The sequence below is a fragment of the Telmatherina bonti genome, assembly GCF_933228915.1.
Source record: "Telmatherina bonti genome assembly, chromosome: 9".
Lineage (NCBI taxonomy): Eukaryota > Metazoa > Chordata > Actinopteri > Atheriniformes > Telmatherinidae > Telmatherina > Telmatherina bonti.
In genome coordinates this window covers 11,919,063-11,937,693 of record NC_136627.1, presented here as the reverse complement: position 1 = coordinate 11,937,693, position 18,631 = coordinate 11,919,063, and positions in this window count along the sequence as shown.

Genomic DNA, 18,631 nt, shown 5'->3' with positions numbered 1-18,631 from the left:
TTTCATGAAATTTTCAGGACTTGTTGGAAATATGAAAAGGAAGAACTGATTTAATTTTGGTGTGTCACCATTTCAATTTGGGAAGTTTTTAAAGAATTCTTTAACATTGTGCTTGGCAGAGGTTTGCGCTCTCCAAGTGTTTATGTTCCTTAAGTGCCAAAGAAACAAATGAAGGATTGTCATGTGGATTTAGTTTTTCTTGAGAGCAGTAAAGTGGAGGTCAGTGACACATTTGAGCTGTGAAACAAAATAGTAGCTAACTTAAATAAATATGCTGAAATATGGGTTTGTTGTCTAAAGTCGGTCCTTGAGGTCTGCTGTCCTGCAGGTTGTCAATGTATCCCTGTTCCAACATACCTGGCTTACATTAAATCCATCCACCAACCAATGAAGTTCTGCACAATGACTAATTAATTTGAGACAGGTGTGTTGGAGTAGGACACGAAACGCCGCAAGATTGTGGTCCTTGAGAACTAAAGATTCAATGTAATTTGTTGGTTTCCTTATTTAGGCTGTTATAAACAGCTGGATTAAATTGAATTATATAGTCTGTTTTAAATGAATTATTGTTGGACAACAATGAAATGGATTTGATGAGATTGTAAAAGTGCTTTGTTAGGGCATATTTGTGAATTGACACTATAAATATTTGGAATGGAATTAAAACAAACGAAAAAACAAAAATTGTGGGCAATATTGAAATTAAAATAGCATTCTCTGTTTTAATGTTCGATCATTTTGAAGATACACTTAGCAGGTTCATAACATGTCTAAAGTCAACAGCAGTTGGGCTGGCTATATGCAATGGCTGGAAAATAAAAAACCCAGAAGTCATAGTTTCACATTGAATAATAGGCAAAGTTGTGTCAATCAAAAATGAATAACTTTTTTATACCACATCATGTTACCTACAGATTTTAGTTGAAGACACAAGAAAAAAAAAAGTAACCTAATGTCTTTCTATAATAGTTTTTTTTCATTTATTTAAAATAGAAACAAATATTCATGACAGGAACTTCTTACAGAAAGGTTCACTGATGCTAACATGCCTGTTGGCTCTTCAGTCTGTGCAGCTAACTTGTTTCTACTTTTGCTGTTCATGGTGAACTAAGCTAACTGCTACATCATCACACGAAAGACATGTATTTATTTTTCATTTGAAGTGTTTACCAAATAATATCAAGTTTTTCATGAAGACTCTTTAAAGTCTATTTGTGAATATTTTCCCTCTTTCACTGTATAACATGACAAGTCGGCAAACAATAACCTTCACTGTGGCAGAAATGCTGATTTTTCTCCATTCTGCACAGCTAGCTTAATGCTATTTAGGGTAACCTAACTGTTGAGTCATTGTATTAACCCTTTCATGCATAGTGGCCATATAGTGGACACCCATAGATGTATATAGGTAGACACTGCATAGTATCACGCTACCCATAGACATTATATAAACTTAGACGCCTGTTTGAGTGCCGGAGAGTGAACCAGCATCGCTGGCATATTAAATGGGTCTCCGCTTTCAAGTCTTGCCACAGAGTCAACGTAGTTTCCCCACATGACGGTTTTCTGTGGAACAATGTGTATTTATTAAACACAAACAAAACACTTTACTACACAATTGGTTTATAAATAATGTTAACACAATGAATAATATACTAAATGCCAATGATAAATTTTACTCCTATCAGGTGTTTGTGGAAAAATATGATATTAATGCTTCACAAATAGAGTTTTACATGGTAGCATAATTACATCCGCTAAGGAGGATTTGTACCAGCTTTATCTGTTTGTGTTCAAGATAACTTAAAAAGTTACGGGCGAATTTTCATGAAATTTTTGGGATTCTGACGGAAATGTGAAAAGGAAGAACTGATTTTAATTTTGGTGGTGATCCACATCACCGTTTAGATCCAGAAACTTTTTAAAGGCCTTGGCGGAGGTTTGTGCTCTGTTTTTCTAGTTATCTTTTGAATTGCACAATTTTGATTCAATATTTTATTTTCAGACTTTGTACAACTGTATCTCTATATTGAAAAATGACTAAATGTAAAAAAGGAGTCAACAGTAGTCAAGATAAATCCAGCAACTATTTTCGTATTTTGTTAAGCATACAGTTGCAATAACTGGTGAAATATTTAAAGTGTGGAATTACATTTCACAATTAAGGTTAAATAATAATAAGTTATTTGACCAGATAAAAAGAGATGGATAAATCCAAATGCACCAATAAACAATCAAACTTGTTTTGTACCAAAGTAATTTATAAATTCATTTATATTGTAGCTGTATTGTTAAATAGCATTATAAAAATATTTTGGCAAGTAGTGTTTAATGTTTGACACTGACCTGTATCGTAACAACATCTCTGCCCCTCGTAACAAACCAAACTGAGAGAAATCAGATAAAAATTTGTGTTATTGTTGTGGTTACAAATAAATGCACTGGAGGGGTATGGGAGACCCATCCAAGATGGTGGTGTGATCGTACGTCTGCTCGTACTGGCAACGTTATACTATGCCACATCTACTAAATATGTCTGAGTTTAGATAACCACTAGTTTGTTAATTACACAACTAATAAACTTAAAATGGCCCAATTAAATAACACAGTCAACCTAATTTGTTGCAGAATATTTAGCCAATGACTCACAACGCCAAAACTGTCGTCATTTCAGCCACTTAGCTGAATGGTGGAACTGTTGGAGTTTGGAACTATAGGCAGCTCTATGAACCACGTGACTTCCGCATTCCATTCTTTCGATAGAAGTCTATGGCAGTGCTCATTGGAGCTCCTAACTATATGGCTATCTGTAAATTAAGAAACATAGTTAGACCCCTGAGTTTCCTGTAAATCTGTAAAAACTTACCAATCAAAACGTTTGGGCCAAAATGAAGTTGTTCATTTTTTAAAAATATTTTGTAAGCATCTTTTCTTGGCTCTCCACCTCCGCAGGGTGTATCTGATAGCCACACCCTGCATATATATTGCTAGTTCAGATAAAAATACAAAGTAGTGAAGAAGAAACACGGAAGGCAAACATGGCTGAGAAAATGCAGTAAGGATTTTCCCGACCCGGCTCAGTTTATTTGCCTCCTCCTGCAAAACAACCAAGAAAGAGAAATTTGAAATTTGAAAAAGGTACAAACTAGAAAAAAATTCCTGGATCCAAACAGTGATCCAGATCACAACCAAAATTAAATCAGTTCTTGCTTTTCACATTTCCAACAACTCCTGAAAATTTCAAAAAATTTAACCATAACTTTTTGAGTTGTCTTGAACAAAAACAGACAGATAATTGCTGGTAAAAACATAACCTCCTTGGTGGAGGTAAGAAAAAAGCCTTTCACATCTTGCTAGCTCCCCAACATTACCAATCCTAGCTTTACCATGGATGCGCAATTTCGCATGTATAACAGTCACACGGGCAGAGCTAAAGATCTGTTATGTTCCCGATCTGCGTGTGCAATCTAGATTTTTCGCGTGGGGCTGAACCACAAGGTTTGCAGGTGATTCATAAATGGGGGGCAGGTGCAAACGTGTTGCAGTCTCTATTTAAATTAGGGTTTGCGTGTGACGTGGTTTGCAGCATGACGAGTTTGTATTGAAAACATGACCAAATAAATCTGATTAACACACAAATAAATGCTGTATGGAAGCACAATTCTGAAAAATTAAATGCGAACACATGATGAAGGAAAAAGATGATAAAGACATTTCCGTTTCCGTTAATGACTGCCGAGTAGTTGCGAACCTAATAACCGTATCCATCCGGCGAGACATTACATTTAGGTGTTGGACAGCACATCTGATCCCAGCTGCGACACACAATATCGGTCTGCAGGTGTGTGTGACTCCTCTCCACATCCATCATGAGCTCCTCCAAAAGCTCTAAAATGCTGGATAAGACATTTGTGTTGATGATTTGATGACAGACATTTCCAAATTGTACTCATATCTTGAAATGTTGTAATAAATTCCTTTTTTTATAACTACGATGTAGCCTGCCTAGTTTCTGCTGGAATACTTGCGGTGTCATGGCTCTCAGATCTACCTGGAAATCAGGTTCATAAGGGAGGTCTCCTACTCTACACAGTTCTACACATACATACACACCACTCTGAGCTGGTGTTTGTAATATTTTGGAAACACCACATTTCCAAATGTCTTCTGACTGGAACTTTAGTTTATAGAGCCTCGTCTCTAACAACTCTGAAGCTTCCTGTTGTTCCTAAACTGTGGAATGAGTCGCCTTTGCACATCAAACAATCCACCTCGTTTCCAGCTTTCAAATGGTCTCTTAAAACATATTTTTTTCCCTTTGGTTTTTTGATGAGTTTAAAAGGCAGGTTATTGTTTCTTCTTTTATTGTTTAAAATTTTGTTTTTAATTCACATATTCTATGTATATTAAATTTTCTTGTGTTAAAATGGTTTTGTCTAGTTATGTGTGCATGTGCAGCACTTTGGTGAATCTGCATAGTTTTAAAGTGCTCTATAAAAAAAGATGAGTTGAGTTGAGTTAAGGGTAGAAAGTTCACTGGACCAGATGAGTTCAAATTCAGGCATTCCCAGTGCTGAATGTTCCCATAAATAAGGAAACAAGTGAGAAGAAGTGCATCAGGCAAGTCACCAGATGTCTGCTTGGTTTATCTGGACATTATCACGCAGCCTTTTGATTTTTTTTAACTAAGCATCATGCTGGACTGTAGCCTGTATTTTGCCTTTTGATAATATATAAGCAGCTCTTCACACAACTGACGTTCACCAAGAAAAACATTTCACTCGTACCTCCTGCAAAATCAGGCATATTTTCATCATTACTGTAATTTCTGCATTTCGTAAGCATGGGATCAATACATATTCATTAATTCTGCAAACCTACTGCAGCGGATTTAAATTACCCGCGTGTCCTTTTTGGAAGGTAACGAATACTCCACCACAGACCTGAGTTTGCGAGAAAAGCATTTTGATGAAAGCAGAGAGAAACAGTACCGCTGGGGCAGTACCGCTGGATTGGCAGACTGGGGTGGTGGTCCCCCTTTTTAAGAAGGGGGACCGGAGGGTGTGTTTCAATTCCAGGGTAATCACACTCCTCAGCCTCCCTGGTAAGGTCTATTCAGGGGTCCTGGAGAGGAGGGTCCGCCGGATTGTCGAATCCCGGATTGAGGAGGAGCAGTGTGGTTTTCGTGGACCAGCTCTATACCCTCTTTGTGGTCCTGGAGGGGACATGGGAGTTTGCCCAACCAGTCTACATGTGCTTTGTGGACCTGGAGAAGGCATTCGACCGTGTCCCCCGGAGGCTTCTGTGGGGGGTACTCCGGGAGTATGGGGTACCGGACCCCCTTGTACGAGCTGTCCGGTCCCTGTACGACAGGTGTCAGAGCTTGGTCCGCATTGCCGGTAGTAAGTCGGATTCGTTTCCGGTGAGGGTTGCACTCCGCCAAGGCTGCCCTTTATCACCGATTCTGTTCATAACTTATATGGACAGAATTTCTAGGCGCAGCCAAGGTGTTGAGGGGATCCGACTTGGTGGCCTCAAGATTGGGTCCCTGCTTTTTGCAGATGACGTGGTCCTGTTGGCTTCATCTGGTCGTGATCTCCAGCTCTCGCTTGAGCGATTCGTGGCCGAGTGTGAAGCGGCTGGGATGAGAATCAGCACCTCCAAATCTGAGACCATGGTCCTAAGCCGGAATAGGGTGGATTGCCCTCTCCGGGTCGGAAGTGAGGTCCTGCCTCAAGTGAGGGAGTTTAAATATCTCGGGGTCTTGTTCACAAGTGAGGGAAGGATGGAGCGCGAGATCGACAGACGGATCGGTGTGGCGTCTGCAGTAATGCGGACTCTGCGCTGGTCTGTCGTGGTGAAGAAGGAGCTGAACCAGAAGGCGAAGCTCTCGATTTACCAGTCGATCTATGTTCCTACCCTCACCTATGGTCATGAGCTGTGGGTCGTGACTGAAAGAACGAGATCTTGTATACAGGCGACTGAAATGGGTTTCCCCCGCAGGGTGGCCGGGCTCTCCCTTAGAGATAGGGTGAGGAGTTCGGTCATCTGGGAGGGGCTCAGAGGGGCTCCTCCACATCGAGAGGAACCAGTTGAGGTGGCTCGGGCATCTGGTCAGGATGCCTCCTGGACCTCCCTGGTGAGGTGTTCCAGGCTCGTCCCTCTGGGAGGAGACCCCGGGGAAGACCCAGGACACGCTGGAGGGATTATATCTCTCGGCTGGCCTGGGAACGCCTCGGGATCCCCCCCGCAGAGTTGGCAAATGTGGCTGGGGAGAGGGAAGTCTGGGCTTCCCTGCTTAGGCTGCTGCCCCCGCGACCCTACCCCGGATAAGCGCTGAAGATGAAGATTATGAAGACAGAGAGAAACAAAATGATCTTTTATGGACTTGATTGGGTCCTTTAGACTCTTTATGCCTTTAGGTTAGAGGCATAAAAAGGGTGTTTTGTAACCCAGAATAAAGGGGATTGGAGGTCTCGTATAATCTGCAGCACCAGCATGTTGACATGCTGTCTGCAGCTTGTTGAGAACTCAGCTGCCTACCTGTTAACGGAGAAAAGACGGTGTGAGCACATTACCCCCTGTACTGCGTTCTCTCTTCACTGGCTGCCTTTCACTTTTAGAATATTTCAAAAGTTTTACTTTTGGCTTTTAAATGTTTAAATGATCTGGCATGCTAGTATCTCTTTGAGCTTCTTCGCCGTCACCATCCTGTTAGAGCTCTCAGATCTGAATACCAGATGCTTCCAATGGTACCGAGGACTTGACTTGTGACTCGCTGAGACAATCGGGACAATCCCTTATACCCCTAAAGGTACAATTAGGTACTTTATTTTTTGAGAGTGTAAACAATTTGGACAGAGATAAACAAATCAATTTAGATGTCTTTTTGACATCCTGATGGCAAAATGTGCTCTGTGGGAGTGAAAAGTAAAGAGAGAGAGGGAAAAAGTGATAAGAAAATAGTGATAAGGAGCAAGTCAGAGTTGGATTGAGGTGGTAAGAAATTCCTCCAGATTTGGAAGAGTTTTTCCCATAACAGTCTGACGTCAGTTCGAGGAAGTAATTCCTCCATGATTTTTTGGAGATCTGGAGGAATTTTTTCCTACATAAGGTATTCTCAGCTTTTGATGCAGTGGGATTTCAGCCTCACAGATGTATTTTTTGCTTGTTCTTCTGTAAACATCAGAGCTTCTAGATTCTGAACCTTTCTCAGCAGGTCTTCTTTAGAGCATTTTTACTCTTCTTTCTCTTCTCGAGACTTCTTCAGCTTGGATAATTCTTGTAGAAAAGCTGACTTTTCATCCTGCTGTTGCTTCTCCTGGTCTTTCAGTTCTCTCTCAGACCTCATCAGATCTTTGCAGGGAAGCTCCAGTTTCTTCCCGCTCATCCAGGAGGCTGTTCCTCTCCCATTGTTGTTTCTGCTTGTCAAGTTCCTCTTGGGTTTTCTCCAAAGCAGACTTTATTCTGGAGGTTTCCTGAGCAAAGCTGGTCTCAGTTTTCAATAACCTCATCTTAGCAGTGATAGCTGCTTCCAGCTGGATGACTCTGTTGGAGACGTCTGCTCATAAAGTTTCTTCCTCAGTTCTGCATACAGAATGGCTGTTTATTTCTCAGACACAGATTTCTGAGATTTCATTTGTTGTTTTAGCTTCTCCACCTCAGTCATGAGAGCCATTTTCTCCTCTGTGAAATTCTGTTGTTCCTGGAGTTGAATTTGAATCTGGCTCAATTCTGTTTTGGCTTTGTCCGTTTCACATTACAGTTCTGATAAAGAAGTCTCGGCTGATTCTCTTTTCAGTATTTCCTTGGGGAGTTGTGTTTCCATTTGCTGCACATTCTTAGCAGCAAACTGCATTGCCACAATACTGACAATGCAGGTCCTTCAGCTGATTCAGCAGGTCATCCTGTTGTTTCTGCAGTGCTGAGATTTTCTCGTCTTTGGCAGCCAAGGTTTGATGAAACTGATGTTCTGGGATCATCAGTAGACCTGGTGAGGGATGTTCTGTACATCAACATGGTTCATGTTGACAGACTGCTTACTCGTTGGCTTGTTGGCAGCAGAAGCTTCAGGATTGGATGTGGCTCCACAGCTAGTGGTGCTGCCAATGATGGGATCAATTCAGGCTGTGGTTCTGATGGTGGTTTTTGAACCACCGATTCTGAAGGTAGCAAATAGTGTCTGATTATGGGTTTCCAGATGTTATTGAAGGATTTTCCAGGTTTTGCAGAAGTCTTTCTGAGGCCTGTCTAGGTGATGTATATATGTTTCACTTTCTGCCTGATGACGAGACTCATTTGAGTTTTCTTGAGCAGGCAGACAGATCGGCTATTTCTATCTCTGATGATGGATGGCTAAATTCTTCATCTTTACTCAGAACAAAAGGTTCTGTAATGACTTGCACTTGTATATCAGATCCAAATGTTACTGGAGGAGTTTCCAGGATTCCAGGTTCCAGAAGACACTCATGCATGGGATCAATTGGTACCTCAAAGAAAAGTACCGGTTTCTGTCTCAACTTTCATGCATTGTTGGATTTTCTTTTGACATCCTTGAGTACTTGCCTGCATAGAGATTATATGCATTTCTTCATAATCATGATGTTCCTTGGCTCTAAACTTCAGATGGTGTTGTCTGCAGAGAGTGTTCAACAATGAACCAAAGCATAACTTGCCTTTATCCGGCACATTTGATGGCTGTTTAACCAACTTTGATAACTGAGGAAATTCCTCAAGATAGTCATCGTAGGTTTTGCCCATGGATTCCAAATGTAGATCCCAGACAATCTTCGGTCTACTTTTCTTGCATAATTTTTTTTAAAACTTTGTTATTCCGTTCCATTTGGTTCATTGATTTACTTGACTTCTTGTGAAAGAGATGTTTTATTCTCCGATGCTTGTTTGGTGGCAGTCTGTACGGACTGCTCTGCAGCTGCTTGTTCACAATGCATTGCTGCAGGTTGGGGAATCTGGTCTGCAACAGACACATTGACGATAATGTCACCTGCAGTCACAAATGAATCTTGATTAGGTTCTCCAACCAGAGGCTGTCCAGAAAAAAACAGTCCAAGGGCTGTCCAGTTCAGCCTTTGTGTTGTCTTTTTGTCACTTGTCCATTGGATGTTGAGATGTTGGATTCTCTGCGTGATGACAAGACTCATTTAGGTTTTTTGGAGCAGGCAAAGAATCAGCTTCTTCAGTCTCTTATGATGGATAACTAGAAGTCTCCTCAAGCTGAACTTGTGTCGGTTTTGTAAGAACCAAAGGTTCTGCAATGAGTTCAACTTGGTGAATAGTCTGGCACACAGACCAGTGAGAGACTGGCTCATAGACATGTATACAGATCTCTTTATTATGTCTATGTTCAGGCTAAACTTGTTGCAGCTGATGGCTAACCGCACCACAGGTAACTTCAGCTGAGCTGCTGGGTGACATAGGTGCATGTGTAGGGACGTTTGTAATTGTAAAAGCAGCATCACAAATGGTTTAGAGGTGGGTATACTCAAGGCTGACTGAAAAAGAAGTGTGTATACTCTGGACTACACCACTGGTTACGAAGCTGATATGAAGATTTTTCTTCATTCTGCAAAGCTTGATTTTTCTGTTACCTCTTTTTTTTTTTTTTTTTTTTTAGCTTTTTTTTGTATGCAAATAAAGCAGCATTAATTTAGGACTTATGTAAAAAAGACTAACACATTACTGGTGTATGATAACAATAATTGAGAGCAGAGTTGGAAAAAAGTAGGAAAAATGAATGAAGTTTCAAGAAAACAAAGAAAACAAAAAAAGAGTAGTAAACAAAAAGAAGTCACAGTCAACACCCAAACCATCATGTTTCTGAGATTAAATGTGTAAACATGTGTGTACAAGTGTGCAGAGTTTAAAGGGAAGACATGGTGAAACTATCCTTCCAAGTATGTTCAGCATCAAATACAGTAAATGAACTACATTCAGCAAAATTTTTGGGAATTCGTGAATATTTTCAAAATAATTTTCCCAATAGGTATTTAGGCTTACATATTTCTCTCCAATATTTCTGTCATTGTAATAAAGTCCTTTTTTTCTCTTCTGTTTCAGACTAGGCATGATCGTGTCTGTTTTTAATGCAATTAGAAAAAGTCAACATTTACACCCTGAGCAACTACAAACAGAAGTACAGAGATGCCATCAAATAATGCTTCATATTGAAGGCAAGTCAGTATCAGAAGGGGAAGGCATTAAAGAATAGATTTAGATTATTCGCTGCTGTAACTTGGATGAAATCTATTTAATAATTTGGTAAAAGGGTGCAAGTTTGTTTTTTTCTCACAGTTTAAAAAGTCATGTTCAGACATCAAGGAATTTTTTCTTCAGTTAAACTGAAGGCATTTTGGATATCTTTCAAACACATTTAGATGTTTCTTGTTTTGGCCTGCTCTCAAGCTTTTGTTCTCTCAAAGTTTTTAATGATCTGAGGAGACTAGACAGAAGATGAATTCACAGACTGGGAACAAGTGTCACAAAACTCATCAAGAATGAAAAGTTTACCTTGCAAGTGGGGTTTCATGTTGACAGAATAATAATCCCACATGTTGTTAATACTATCAGATCTGATCACAGTTTGAGATTATTCCCAAAAAAAGGTTTTGCTTTTGTTGCTTTAGTTCAACCAAGTTTCACCTCTGAGTCCTGAGTCCTTTACATTTCTTTTATCTAACCGTCTCTCTGACTGGCTCCTCATCAGGAGCCTCATTTAATAAACTATGCGTAGCAACGATGATGTATGTACAGAAAACAAGAAATGCGGCACAAAATTTTTTTCCCGATCTAAAAAGCAGCGCGCATGCACGTTCCACACTTGTTTCGCTTTATAATTCAAGATCAACACTAAATTTTGCACACGTATGGAAACATCTTGTCACGCCCACATGTTTTTACCTTTTTTTAAAGGTAAAAAAAGAGGGATTTTCTGGAATATGAGGTAGAAATCTCAATAGATCAGGTTGTAAAAAGTAAAAATTGGTTTATTTGGTGGATATGGGATAAACACCTCCAACACCAGAAAGCCAGAGGAGCGTTAGCTGGTGACAGATGCTGTCAACGCATCTCATTAGACCACCGGACTTATACAGAAAAGAAAAATACAATGGTCAGACAAAATTTAGAGGGAAAGCACATTGCCGTTGTAGCGTTCAAAATATCTGCAGCAGTTTGTTCTTACGGGAGATAAGGACAGACCTCCATGTCTCGTCTCGTCTGGGAACTCACACAGACCATTTATTGAAACTGTTTATGCCCACGAAAAGAAAAAATAACATCTTGGTGCATGCAGGCACACGTGGTATTGTGACATCAGTACACATGCTACTTAACATGGCTGTGCTATTCATGTTCTTCTGAAATGTCCTCAACACTCCCACTCAAAGACATGTGTATAGCCCTCTTTTATATCAGTAAACATAAGAACAAGCAAAACAATAAAGATAGTGATACTGACAGTGTTCAAAATAATTCAAGATATTCACATCTGCCAGTTCACATTACTCCCCAAACAAATACTTTTTGAACCTCTCAAACTTAGCTTTTGTCAGTGGTTTGGTAAGGACATCAGCTACCATGTCTGCAGTACAGCAGTACTCAAAAGATATTTTCCCTTCTGTATGTGCAGACCGTACAAAATGGTACTTTATATCTATGTGTTTACTCCACTGTCTACACACTGGATTCTTAGACAGAGCTATTGCCCCATTGTTGTCTTCATATATCTTAACTGGTACATGATGATTACCACTATCTATCCCTTTGAGTAGTTGTGCGAGATACATACTTTCTTGAGTAGAGGCTGCTAGTGCCATGTACTCAGCTTCGCAGGTAGATAGTGTCACTGTTGGCTGTTTCCTGCTTTTCCATGAAATTACTGGACCATTCTCACTCAAACTGAAACAGTATCCAGATGTGCTCTTCCTATCGTTCCTATCAGCTGCCCAATCAGCATCACTATATCCTTCAAGTTGTAGGTTTTTCACACATTTTTGGTAGTGTAGTTCTTGGTCTACAGTTCCCTTCAAGTACCTCAAAACTTGTTTTGCTGCAGTCCACTGTGGCTGTTTTGGTTCTGCCAGGTGTTGTGACAGTTTACTAACAGTCCAGCTCAAATCAGGTCTAGTAGATGTCATAACACATATTAGACTACCTACTATTTCTCTATATCCTGTTGGGTCTATGATCTCACCCTCTGTGTCAAAGTTTAACTTTTGTTCACTTGGTGTTGATCTTGGTTTGCATTCTGACATCCCAAAGTTTGCTAACATCTTCTCTATTTGTCTCTTCTGAGTCATTTTTATCTCTCCTTCACTGCTTCAAGTCAATGCCCAGGAAGTATTTGAGTGGACCAATGTCTTTCATCTTAAACCTTCTCTTCAACATTTCTTTCACATCACTGAGTAAGGTGTTGTTACTTGCTGCAATAAGCAAATCATCTACCCAAACTAGTAGAATCACCTTCTCCTTCTCAGATTTTCTGCTGTAGACACAATGGTCAGCATCATTTTGTACAAATCCATTCTCTGTCAGGTAATCGTGCAATAACATGTTCCAGTTACGCTCGGACTGTTTTAAGCCATACAATGACTTGTTGAGTTTACATACTAAATGTTCTCCTGTTATTGACTTCACCTCAAAACCTTCTGGCTGCTCCATATAGACCTCACAGTCCATTGGAGCATGGAGGTAAGCAGTTTTTACATCCATTTGGTGTAAAGTAAGACCTTCCTGTACGACAATCTGCATTAGTGCTCTGACAGAAGTTATATTGGCCGTTGGTGAAAAAGTTTCTTTATAGTCAATCCATTGTACTTGTCCATATCCTTTTGCAACATACCTTGCTTTACACATCTCTAATCCTTCTGGATTCTCTTTCACTGCATATACCCAGCGACCTCCCACTGCTTGTTTACCTTCTGGTAGTGGGGTCAAAGTGAAAGTTTCATTTTCTGTCAAAGAGTTCATCTCCTCTTTCATCGCCTCAACCCATAGTTCTGAGTTCTTGGAGTCCATTGCCTCTTTAAATGTTTTAGGCATGTTATAAGTCACCCTGTAGAAATAATCAATATTATCATTTTCAACATCAATACACTCAGCCTTACACTGGTACTCCTTTAAGTGTTCTGGAGCTTTTCTTTCTCTCTTAGGGTATCTCCTTTCTTCTTCTTTCTGAGTCCCATCTATCTGGATTACTCTCGTCTCAGCAATCTCCTCATTGCTAGACTCATCACTCTCTTTAGGTTGTTTCTTGCTCTGACTGACCATGTTCTGTGGTGCATTACTGTAACACTCAATGTCATTTCTCACGTCACAGTCTGTCTGAGTTTGGTTATCTGATTTACTTTTAGTGATGAATTTCACCAGCCTATGTTTTCAGAATTTTTCCTGTCTCAGGATAGTATATGTTATGTGCTGGACTGTATTTATCATATCCAACAAAAATTCCCTTTTCATGTCTGCGATCCAGCTTCTTCTTACCCTGTTTATATACGTAGCACTCAGAGCCAAATATCTTCATGTTAGATAAGTTTGGTGTTTTTACTGTGAAAACACGGTAAGGTGTCTGCTCTAGACGCTTACTGTAACACCTGTTACAGTTTTGGGCTGCTGTCTGAACAACGTATTTCCATAGTTTTTTTTGGGAGGTTACTCTCCAGCAGCATGCATCGTGACATTTCAAACAAGGTTCTCTAACCTCTTTCAGCAGTTCCATTTTGTTGGGGTGAGTAGGGTGCACTTGTCTCGTGCCTTATCCCGTTACTCCTGAGTAAAGACTGGAACTCTTGCCTGGTAAACTCGGTACCATTGTCTGACCTTATGCACTTTATGCCTTGTTTTCATATGCTGTCCCTCACTGTCCAGTAAGTACACTTCAGCGTCTTCTCTCATCTTTGCCATCCCGCTCACCTTTGATCCATCAGCAAGCAAGCCTCAGGCTTGAAGTTCTCATCAACCGTTTTGAACTTGGTAGCATCGTCAATCATGTGTGTTGTGGCGCCGCAGTCGACCATGAGACCCTTCTCATTTCCTTTCCGAGTCGGGCAGTCACTCATCCTGAAGAAACAGAAAGACGCGTTTCTCTTTACATGATCACCAGTTAGTCCTTGACCACGCCCCCTTCCTCGCTGCGGTATGTCCTGTTTTCGTTGCTCTCTTCTTCCTGGTAATTCATGGGTTTCACTGATGTCACGGATTTTTTGCGCCATCTTTAGGACCTAGCGCCATCAACTGACCGAGGAAAATATGGCAATCGCACATCTCTCTCCAAAAGAAAAAGAGCGTTATTTTTAAAAAATTAGCATTTTAGGTTTCGATCCGTGTCTTTTACCAACTGAGTTACTAACTCCTCTAAAATCAGCCCAACTTTTACCAAATTTGTCTTTTGCTGACGTTTACATTTATTTAATTCATAATCCATCCCCCTACACCGGCGAATCCCTGAAGGCATATAAGAGTACCAACGCCTACCGCTACTTTACATCAGGATGGGTAACTGATGCCAAACTTCACCATCTGATGGACAAACATCTTTTCTTCATCACAGGAAAGGTACGTCTTCATTCACAATTTTGCTAGCTTAATATGCGGTTAAAACTGGGTAAGTTACGTTTGCTATCTTCTTTTTCTCTCGTTATGCGCCTCAGTTTGCTGTACGAAAAAACAACCATAAAGCGGGATAGATGGCATTTATTGATATTGTCTTTAATTTTTTCATTATAATAGATGTCGAAATACCCAAATAATCTATAATACCCTGATTATCTGACACTGAACATAATCAAAAGCGGGTATTCTTGCTGGAACACTAAACCTACGTATTCTTCTTGTGTTTGTGTGGATGCGTGGGTGTTTTAAACTTCAGGTAAAACATTCACAGAGTCTGAGTCTAACCCCCACACATCCCTGGATCACGGTGCAGGAGGATGGGACCGTCGTCATGGCTCACTGCACCTGTAAAGCAGGCCTGGGACAGGTGTGTTCTCATGCGGCAGCCCTCATGTATTCAGTGGTAGCTGCTGTTGAGGTGAGAAGTGGACAGGCCTGCACGCAGAAGCCCTGTGCTTGGACTCAGCCGAGTAGCGCATCTGTGAGTGGAGTTCCATATGAAGAGCTACGCAACATCAGCTTTTCTCATAAAGAGCCCCGCCAGACTCGAGCTCCTGGTCCTGACATCACACCATCTGATGAAGAGTGCCAGAGATTTCTGGACATGCTACATGACAGCAAGAAGCAGGAGTCCAAGCCCAAAAGAAGTGCGATCCTGTCTGTTTCAGAGGGCCACTCCCACAGGTAAGACAGATCAGAACTTAAAGTGTCTCCTTTGCATTTCCTCCAAGTCATGGTTTATTCATTTTCTCTGTTTTTCCTCTGTCCCTCTCTTTCAGGTTCATCCCAAAGGTGATGCAGCTGGACCTGCCCACTCCTCTGTCAAACTTGTTCTCAAGCTCCCGGCTTCAGATGGACTTGCCCTCCCTTCTGGTTGAGAGTGCCATGGTCTTTGATAATCTTCATCTCACACAGCAACAGGTATTGGAAATCTGAATTGGAACATTTCAAATTATTTTTTAAAAATTTAGCTGTAAATATTTAAAGGTAACATCATTTCAGTTTAGGAGAAATGGAGCAAAAGTTTTATTTTTCATTTTGAAAGTTGTACTGTGGCTGCTGCTTCAATTCATCAGTGTACTTTAGAACTATATTCATGTGTCACTGTTTTTTTTTCCAGTGTGTGATAGTTGAGGAAGAGACCAGGGAGCAAAGTAAATCTAAGGTTTGGTTTGATCAGAGGGCAGGAAGAGTCACATCATCACTTTTTAGTGAGGCAGCCAGAGCAGACAGATCAGCATCTTTGATCAAAAGGATTTGCTATCCCCGTGCGTCCCAGTTCTCCACTGAGGCTACAAGGTACAGAGAAAAGTTTGACAGGAGACTTCTGCACAGCTTCCAGTACATCTACTGAGAATTTAATGCTAGAGAACCCTGCATTCAGCAGGATCCATTGAGTTTAAACTTTAGTTGGTCAAATTTTGATTCACATTTCGTATTACAATCTTTGTCAGATGGGGCCAGGTGTGCGAGGAGAGAGCAACAGCAAGCTACATTGTTATGATGCAGGACAACCACAAAAGCCTCCAAGTAAGGGTTTCAGGGTTCATCATAAACCCAGAATACCCCTGGATTGGAGCTTCACCAGATGGTTTGGTTTCCTGTGCTTGCCACGGTGATGGCGTTTTAGAAATAAAATGCCCCTTCAAAGCCAGGCACTGCTCCCTCACCCAGAGCTGCCAGGATCCATCTTTCTGTCTTGCCATGGGAGGGGATGGGGTGATGTCTCTGAAACCCAACCACAAGTACATGCATCAAGTGCAGGTACAAATGCATATTGCAGAGGCAAGCTACTGTGACTTCATGGTTTGGACACCGCAGGAAGCTTTCACCCAGCGCATCTTGTATAATCCTGCCTTCTTCCATGATGCCTACAGCAAAGTGGTGGAATTTATCAAGAGAGGGGTGCTACCAGAGCTGCTGGGAAAATGGTACACAGCTCCTCGCCTCAGTTCCACAGCCACTGAACTGGGATGCAGTTGCGATCAACCGGCAGACTGAGATTCAATCGTCTGGAAGCTGCTGACAGCTGAACTTTCACAGATCCTGTCTTAAGCTGATCCTGGTGCCCAAAGCAATGTGTGCAAAGAGCAGGTTCAGCAACAGAGTTTGCATGTTCAAAGTTTGTTTTTCATGTTATTTTCATGAATTTTCAGCATGTTTACTGACTAAATAAGCCATTACTTTGAAACATTTTTTAAACTAACAATTAAATATTTAGGTTTCAAACAAGTAAACTCATCTCAATATTAAAACCCCAGCTGGCTAATTATATTTAAAGGTATCAGAGGAGCTAATGTATTTCAATGTGTTTTTACAACCTCCAATATTGCTTTAAAAATCATTTGAAAGTGCAAACAAACTAAATCAACTGGCAGGAGGGATAATTTGATCACTAAAAGATGCTAAAAATGACTGGGTTCACTTTTTATCTGACTTATGATGGCTCTTTGGAAGAAGTCTAGTATTGCCTACATATATGTGAAAATGAAAATGATTATTCCGCTAGTCTGTCCTTAAATGAAACATTTATTATTGGCTATTATCAAACTTTTTGCTTTTATATTTAGGAAGATGCAGGTAAATGTAAAATTTCTAACAAATAAAACATTAAATATTTCTTTTTTAAATACAACTTTTATTAAACCTTTTTGTTGAAACAAATTATAAACAAATAAACCAAGCAGAGAGAATTACTGTAAACAGCAGAGATGGGAAGTGAGAACGAGAGGCCTCACTCTGTCAAGATTTATTAATCAATGAAAAACTGACAACCTAAAAACACGGTGCCCATTGAAAAGTCGATAATCAGTAATAAATTGAGTAATGGCTTAAGCCAAAAAAATCCAAACTATTTACAGCATCACAATCCTTGCACACACATTACTCTGACGGGACAACAGATGGACAAATGTTGCACAGAGAACACCACACTCTGACTATCTTGTCTAGCGATGTGAGGTTTCCTGCAGTTGATGTCTGGCACAGAGAAATGGGTATTGTGCTTTGAAGAATTGTGTACTTGTTCCTCACGAGACCAATGACCCGCTCAACGTGAATCCAAACAGCTGCAAGTCCCCTGGAATCCTCAAGTTCGGTAGGATGCAGTTGCTGTTTCCCCTTAGTAAAGGCAGGTATTTTAAGGTGAGCACTGTGCAACCCGACAGCATCTCTTACGGTGAAGCCTCTGTCTGCCAGGACCACATCACCAGGGGACAGATGTTCCAGGTAGCCAGAGTTTTCAGTGATGTACTTGTCACTGGTTCGCCCTCCCCAACCAGCAGTACAGTAGATACAAAAACAAGTTAGAGCAATAATTGTAATTACTAACTAACTTGTAATTGACTGGATCGATAATAATTTAATATCAATATTTTAAACTAATTGCGTTCACTGATCGCAACTTCTTAATCTTGATCAAGATTGTTAGCATGCTAACGCTAAGTTACATAGGTACTCACCCGAAATAAAGTGTTCAGCGCAAAGCCGTGAATGTTTAGTGGGAGTCCAGTGATCCCGTCTTATGGCAGCAATCCACCTCTGTCTTCGTTCGTTTTCTTTAGGGATGTTATAAAACGTAAGTGCTGTTTGTTTTCCCTTGGCGTTATCGCAACCGACCGCACAGCATATAGACGGCATGATTACAATGTACTTCCGGTCTCAGGACGGTCCTAAAGATGGCGCCGCTGAAACGCAGTGACGTCACATGAAACCCATGAATTATCATGGCATGTTCTGGCCATGTGCCCCTTTTTGCCTCATGTGCCTCAACTTCAGCCAGGTCAATTTTCTTTCCTCTCCCTCTCCCTCATGCTTTTCTTGCCCCACTAGCTTGCATTACATTGTCCCCTTCAGTATTCATGTCACCTTTCCCATATTTTTCAGTACTCTCGTAACTTCGCAGTTTAGTTTTAAACTCGCCGAACGTTATGGTGTCGTTGGTCTGGGTGATGTGCACGATGAATGGCTTGTAACAATCAGGTAGCCCCTTAACTACCATGGC